Genomic DNA, 8,685 nt, shown 5'->3' with positions numbered 1-8,685 from the left:
ACGAAAATTGTGACCAAGTCCCAGGTTGCTGATCTGATTTTCTGCTTCATTACATACAATTGCAGGGTCTCAACATACTGTACATACCTGTATATCGTTTCTCACTGTTGATCTCTTTTAATTTTTGTATATCTTTTTGGTTCGTTATTCTTATTTTTAATATCAGTGTTATTATTATTATTATTATTATTTATTTTTTAATTTTGTATTTATTATAAATTTTAATTACTTTGAACTAATTATTATTATTATTGTAATTACAGTAGTATTACGTTTTCGCCCCCCAGGCCCCGATGTGGGTCAGTGACCTGTGCCCGGGTGGGCTAATCCCCGTAAAAAAAAATAATATATTATACCAACCTGACTGTGTTACTTTGTAAGCGACTGTTATGCAAGGCCTGTTACAGCCTTTTGATCAAGCTTTAAGAAATATGTAATCACCGATAGTATACACAGAAAAGCCGATAATTAAAACAGACATTGTGACATGATGTTGGCAGTGATACTGTCTGAAAAGTTGCTGAAAATACTCGTAGGTTGCACGTATCATACCGTGTATTAAGGAGCTCGTATGGAGTGTGAAATGTCGGTTTTACTTTATCATGAAAATAGACAAAATGTTTCCTAAATACAGTTACATAGTGTGCTTTACCCAGTGCTCCAAATGTATTAGACATGATGGTTTCTATAATGATGACCACTGATCATGACATCACTCCTGCCTTACCTAACTCGCTACAGCCTCAACCCACGATTGTACAGTGTATGATTGTACTGTCTATTACAGTCTGCCACAGGAATAAGTATACACACTGTAGCTGTAAGGTCCGAAAATGGTCTGGTAACGTTGAAACTGCTCACCCAGACGCATGATGAAACTCAGCTCCCCCCACCATCTATAACTCTTTTGTTTCCCCTTATTAATTCTTCTATTTACTCCTGTTCCTTCCTTTTTTAATCCAAACATCAGTAAAAAATAAGTAGGGTCAGAGAAAAAGTGGGGGAGGAGGAGGGAGCTGTACGATAACTGCAATCCCATTCGGCAACAAGTTTACTACCATTGGATACAATATATTTCTTGTAATATAAACACAAGACACTAGTAAAACATTCACAACAAATGTATTTATAACATAAATGTAGGAATAAAACATAAATTACAGGTCATTTTGTAATTTTGTCTGTTCTGTTCAGGACAATGTTACCAGATATTTTGTCTCAAACACGAACTGTAGGTGTATACTTATTCTTGTGGCCGACTGTACATTATATACCTGTATGTACAGTACACACGAAAAAGTATCTGTCCACATTTCGCGCGAAACAATCTGACACCACAGACGATGAATATTGCAAAATGCCATATATCACTTGCAAGCGACATTTCCTGTTTTATCTATAGTAAGTATTTTTATTATATGTGCATTCATAAGACAATAGATTAACCTTGTGAACAATGTGTAGCGTGGTACATGGTGGTTGTTACATTGTGGCACAGGTGTAGTGATCATTTAGGAAATCATCTTGACCCAATGTGTACAGAGACTTATTGATCGTGTGAACATTGTATACCTGCACTGATACAATGTTACCTTTCATCTATCTTGAGTCAGATCCTCGGTAGACCAGTGACTACAGGAGTTAATAGGGCTACCCAGGCTACCCACCAAGATAACACACGAGATGCTCTGAAGGATTCTTTCCAGCATCACCCTACTGTTGGGAAGACACGGACCCAGCCATCACTGTGTTGTCTACCGGTCAACCAACTACACTCCCTTCATTAAGACAACCACACAATAACCACTTGAGTCAAATTAAAAAAAAAATCAATTAATTTACATACCTATGGATTTTGATAAGTTTCAGATTCTTGGAAACTTAATATTAGATTAGTCTTTTATTATGAAATAGTTTTGCCATTCGATAGTGATTGGCTGTATATATCGTAAAAGTATCAGAGAGGCTAGAGGTTAGGTGTTTACAGTCTGTTAGTAAGAAAGACAAGACAAGTCCCCTAAGTTTGTGGGTTTTATATTTTTAGCCACATTTAACTGTATATTCTCTATCATGCCGCCACTACCCTTTGCAAGTTCCATGTAGTTGAATTTCGTCATCATTCACCTCCTTCAACTATCACTCTTCTCGTCTTAATATTCACCTACGTCTTACAACTCATTATTATTACTCTTCAACCATTCATTTATCTTCCTGTTTCTCATCTATATATTGTACCAGACAATTCTACCTTGATTACACCTCACTTGACAGTATATTTACCTCTCGTATGTATGACTTCGTTTATCGTACAAGAGAGACAAATTATCGTATGGCTTTGAGGACTTGGTGGGTAGATGAGTCAACACATCTGGAGACTTCAATGCACGCGTAGGAACAGCCCAGAGTGGTGAAGAGACCTGGTCGAAGTGGTGACGAGGAACGACCTGAAGGTGGTTGGAAGATTTATCTGATCACGTGAAGATTAAGCTATCCGCTCTAATGCTATCATAACCCCTCAGCTAATTTCACTGTAAGATTACTCCTCCTAACACTAACCTGAATCCCAGCAAGTTTCACCTTAAGATTAACCACCCTAACGCTAATTTAACCTAACCAACTAATCCCTTCAAGGTATCATTATTAAGGTGTTTAATAATCAGGTGAAATAAGCTGGGGGGGAAGGTGTTAATCTTTAGACGATCCATTTTCCCATAAGACAGATAAACACAAACAGAAAAATCTCATATAGAAGACACAAGTCAGGGGTCGATTATTATCTGACAATACGAAACAGTCAGAGGCGGAGGCAGCAGCACGACACTGGGGTACAACATTTCCTAGAGAAGAACATAGCACTCCACAACACAAGTCACCAGTGTGTGTGTGTGTGTGTGTGTGTGTGTGTGTGTGTGTTATAAGAGGATGAGAAGGTGAGAGGGGGAAGAAAATGAGTAAGTGGTGAGTATGTACAAAAAATATGATGTTTGAGGAAGTAGAAGGAGGTATTAGAAAAAGTTGTGGATTGATGAAGTGGATGAATGGAAGGAGGAGGGAGTGAGGATGGAGGAGAGGATACACAAGAGAGAAGTGAGGAGAGAGGGAGAGTGTATGTATGTATGTGTGAGAGAGAGAGAGATAGAGCAGGGATTCTAAAGTGGTAGAGTAACACAGGATGCAATGTAATGTTTACGTTGGAGAATAAAGAGAGAGAAACAGGAGAGGAACGCTATAAGACTTGTTAACTTGGGGGAAGATTTACGACAGTGTCAAGGCAGTTAGTTCTACAACGTTAAGATGCTCAGCAGTGCCTGACGGGGGAAGTAAACAAGGTGGAAAGAATGTACAAGGACGCGGTGACCGGAGCTGTGGTAAGAGGAGTACCAGACACATTTAAAAGTAAAACCTTAGGGTGAGTTAGGGCGATACTTTCAGTCTTCTGTTGTTTATTAGGGAGTTAGGTAGATGAAAGTACTCTGGGTGACAGGAACCATGGCGCGGACACACACGAACTCGGGCGAAACAACAGCAGGGAAGGTCTCAGGTGTGTGTGAGAACTGGATGAGAAGTATAGAAGGAGTGAGGAGTCGAGACTAGATGATTGGATGAGTTATGAAGGGAGATGATGCGGTGAGAAAGGGGACTGAGGTGGGTGGGTGGATAGTAGACGGAGGTGGGTGGGTGGAGGGTAGATGGTGGTGGGTGGGTAGACTGGCGAGGAGAGCAGGTTAATGGATGAAAGTAAAAACTCAAGAGGCGAGGAAGATTAAGAGTGAGATGGGAAGACTGTGCCAGGAGGAACTTGAGGAAGGTTGGTTATAATGGAAAGTGGAGGATAATGTTGAGAGACAGAGGAGGACGATAACACAGGCACGAGCTCGGTATTGAAGAAAATCCTCACCTCTGAAAGGACATTTTGGTCGTGTCTTAACACCTCGACAGAATACCTGTTGTTGTGTTCCCTCTCGTCCCGGGAGGTGGACTAAAGAAAGCAAACAGTGAGGCCATGGGAGCGTTACATGCATTCGTTCGTTTGTCCTTACGTTCCTGAGTTTGTTCGCGAATCCTCCCTTGTAATTATATATCGTTAAGTACACTCAAACTCAATAGTATCGGTAGATTGTAACCAAACTCGGTATGTATATAAATCACAATAAGGTTACAAATGAGTTCGATAAATCAGTATTTTCTGTCGTCCAGAGTTATGGCTTCTTGGACTTTGTTGTGCTTACAAAGTGTTGTGTGACGTATTAGTGAGGTTACTTGACTGGCTACTGGAGGGGTAACTGTGCGAGCTGTGTCCAGTCTGTGTACACTACGCTGCGATGATCATGGGGGTGATGCAATGGGGTAGAGGAGGAGGAGGAGTGACAAGGGGAAGGGAACGAAGGTGGATAAAGAGTAAAGAAGGAAGACGCAAGAAATAGGGGGAGGTGAACGAAGGAATGTGGATGAGTGAGGCAGAGTAACGAAGAGGTAAGAAAGAGAGAAAAGAAGAAAAAATGAGTGAAGGAGTAAGTGAAGGAGGGGGAGAAGGAAGTGGGGGAGGGAGGGAGGGAGGGAGGGAGCAGCAGGTGGCGTGACTGTGGACTGTGAGAGCACTTGAGGTATGGCCGCCACAGCTGCGTGAGGAGCAGGCGTTATACACGGATCGTTATGTGATATACACACAGTTATGGCGAGATGTGTGGCGGTGGTGGTCATGGCGGACATACCAACACTGCTGTACTTCCTGGTTGGTGTGTGAGCGGCGGGGGGAGGCTCGCATGCACAGAACGACCTCTGGTACACAGTAAGAGAGAGGTAGGGATGATAAAGGGGAAGAGAGGTAGGGATGATAAAGCAGGATGTAGGAGACTTGTGGAAGGACTTCGAAGATGGTAGAGTGAAGCAGTAGGAGAAAAATAAAACGAAATAACTGAGGAAAAAGCCATTCTTATATCTGGCAGTAGACAACGAGAAGACGTAGCCCAAAATAATCAAAGATTTCTCGGTTTCCAAGTAACAAACACTAATTATGTAAGATATGTGATGTTGATTTATGTATCTATGTATAATATATACCGGTATTACTTGTACTACCATATAACAAGTAAAAATAATACAACTACTTACAAGTATCCGGTACATGACAAAGTTCGATTTCGTGTTTGACCGTGGAAACTCTTGGCGACAAACTATATACAGACGTTTAATAGCTTGATAAATAAATACAGTACATAAACAAGTTGTTGTGTCATTTCTGTGTAAAATATGAAGTGTCAATCAGCAGGTAGACACTGAACCAGACATTAACGTAAAACAACTCCAACAGAAGGTAACACTACAATACAATCGCTAGAAAAATAGACATTACATCACCAAGAACTCCCCCCCCCCCAGATTATTTCACCGCTAAACGACCGGATAACTCTCATAAACTTGCAGTGATAACATAGTCAACTACACTGAGGTAAAACAAAGAAAGACTCTGTATAACAATATGATAAGTAGATTAGAGTCTTGGGGCAACACAATACCAGCAATCACGACAATGGTGTGGTAATTTGATGACTGTGTTGGTTATAATGAACAGAGATGACTTTATGACATTTAAGTGTAACATTATTGAGAATTAAATAAATAAATAGAATAATATAGCTATGAAATCATGTAATAAGCAGACCGTGATTGTTGTAAATAGTGAAGGATGATCAAGACTTTTATTAAGGTTCCTGTATCACGCGTTGTGTATTATGCAGTTTATACATGGGAGGTTTACCGTGTGTGAGAGAATACAGTTGTTGTTTTTTTGCCTCCGTCTGTCCGTTTGTTTGTTTGTTTTATGTATATGTTTGCAGTTCGCTTCTAATCTGCTTCTTCCTCTTTCGCAGTTAACGTGTTTTGGTCACTCCAGTAGAAAGGATATTGAATCCCTTGAAAGCATTCATAGGAGGATGGCAAGGCTAATCCCGGGCACTTGGAACCTTGAGTACAGAGACAGGTTAAAGCATCTGTATTTGCCCGCCCTCGAGAGACGTAGAGTGAGGGGCGATATGATCGAAGTGTATAAATGGAAGTCAGGGCTAAACAAAGGTACTTTAACTATCTGACCAGGAACAAATCTGCAGCAATGGTTTTAAATTAAACAAATTTAGATTTAGGCGCGAGATATAGGTAAATACTGGTTTGAAAATACATTAGTGGATGAGTGGAACAAGTTACCAAACATCATCATTAACTCGAACACGCTGGGTAGCTTCAAATATAGGCTGGATGGATATATGAGCGATAGGGGTTGGGTGTAAAAGTGGTTGCCTACTACTACTTTGTTGACACTCGGAATCGAGTATGACGATCATCCAGCTATGAGACAATGATATGAGTTATTAGGGATGTCATCTTCATTGGTGAGCTCTGAGGTGACTAGAGAGGTCGATACGGGACCGGCAGGGCCGTCCACAGATGTTGCACGTGTGGAGGGCTACATATAGTGCGGAATGGGCGGCGGCAGCGTCTTTCCGCAATGGCGCTTGTCTGCCTTGGTATGCTAACTGAAAGTATTGACACCTTCTTGTGTGGTGCTCCTCCAAGCGTTACGGTGTAGAGTGATCGTCTCCCAGGTGAGGGGTTTGATTTGGTACCTTTTAAGGCAAATGGGCCCGCTACAGTTTCCTCCATTCCTATGTTCTTATCTCGTCATCTTTGTCTCTCTTAAACCATTTCTTTCTCTTTTCATTCACTAATGTATCAATTTCTTCCATCTGTTGTCCTATAATATTCGCCACCCATTGTTTTATCACATAACCTAACCTAACCGTGACAAACGTAACCTAACCTAACCTAACCTATTAAGTGGCCCATGCGTGTTTCATTTACAATTACATTAAATTATATAGGTTTGTATAAATCGTATTTTAACAATCTATTTTAATTTGACCAATTAACTTTTATTCAGTATTTTAGTTAATATTAGCGAGGTTTTGTTCATCTTGCTTTTAGCTTTTCATAAATTTTAATTAAACGCTGTTTGCTTCTCGCTGTTGTTCGTCTGGTTTAATAAACATCTACTAACATTTATGTCTAACATTTTATATTGGGCTTCAATTAAGGTTGATATATACTGAGTGTTATTCTAATAATTATAACATTAATTCCAATCTTGTTTATTTTACTGTAAAGAAATTTACATACTACTTCACCAATATTGTACAGTAATTGTCCTGCCAACAGTTTGAGGTTAAGTTAAGAAATTAAGATGTGTATCGCAGCCTTGGTTATATATATAAATAAATAAATATATATATATAAATCGAGTGTTTGTGAAGGTAGTGTTTATCAAGTATTCATTGTTTTATCTTGTTATGTATTCAGCAACAAGCTGGTGAACGAGAGTGTCAGCAGGTGGTCACCGCCCCCCGCTGTGAGCTCCCTCCTGCCCCTACTTCATCACCACGCCCGGCCTGGTGCGCCTCACCATGGTGCACCAGGCTGAAAATGCAGGGGGAGGGGGCGTTACAGATGATGAAATTGCTGGGTGACACAAGTATGATTAGCGGGTGTAGCTGATACACTGAAACTACTGGAGCTAAGGAGGAAGGGGAGGGGTGTAAATATTGTTCAAGTTGGCCGTCACTACAGTTTATCACACAGAATATTAAACTTTTTTTACGGTATATAAAGAAGCACTCGACTGCCCTAACATCAGCTCTAAACTTTGGTACTCATTCTGTGCTGGGTGGACTGGGGCTGCCCTGGACACGGACTAGTAACCCTTAAGACAGGAGGCAAGCGTTGTACGAGTATCCACTTGACCGCCGCGTCGCTAATGAAACCCTACTCGCGCGAGGTCACTGAAAACGTAGGGGCGGAGACTTGTGTCAAATGTAATATAATTTTCCTGTGATCGCAGTAGGTGATGGACTTTTTTTATGGCTGTATTTGGTGTCCATGTCGCTGCTGGTGTGTGTGTGTGTGTGTGTGTGTGTGTGTGTGCACTTAAGTAGGTCAGCAGAAACGTTCAATATAAATAAATTACTTATATGTTTTTTAAGTAGCTCGTGGGGAACACCAAAGAAAGAAAATGCTGGAATTCAAAGGTTTTTGCTTATATTAACAGCAGGAGTCATCGACGTGAATTTCTCCTCCCCGGCCTGACACTAACGAGTATATAACCCTAAGAGAAACAGAAGGCAACTGGCCATCTTGGAGGGGTTACAATTCCTCCAAATGTCAACACAAGACCTCCAAATTAACTCTAACGCTGAACTGTGGTTAAAAAAGTTGTATAGAAATAAACACCATAAAAAAGAAAGTTATTTTACTTATAGGGACGGCCGTGAAGTGTATCGGGTGGCGGGAAACGGATACTGCAGGTAAGGTTAGCAAGGTAGACAGATTAGGTTACACACTCAACAAGCTTACCAGTCAAGAGGGCCCCACTTCTTATAGGGTACAACCTAACCTAACCCAGCCTATCTTAACCCAACCTAACCTACTCTAACCTAATCTAACCCAACTCACAAGATTCTCTGTTCAAACTCTCCATTAACTTTTGAGATCATGAATGGAAAATAGTGTTTGGATGAATGTGTTGTTTTGGTCTTTCTGAACGTGTGTACTCTACTGCTGTACCTAAACGTGTGTACTCTACTCCTGTACCTAAACGTGTGTACTCTGCTGCTGTACCTAAACGTGTGTACTCTGCTG

Source organism: Homarus americanus, unplaced genomic scaffold (genome assembly GCF_018991925.1).
Source record: "Homarus americanus isolate GMGI-L3 unplaced genomic scaffold, GMGI_Hamer_2.0 scaffold5589, whole genome shotgun sequence".
Classification (NCBI taxonomy): Eukaryota; Metazoa; Arthropoda; class Malacostraca; order Decapoda; family Nephropidae; genus Homarus; species Homarus americanus.
This window is presented reverse-complemented; position numbering follows the sequence as displayed.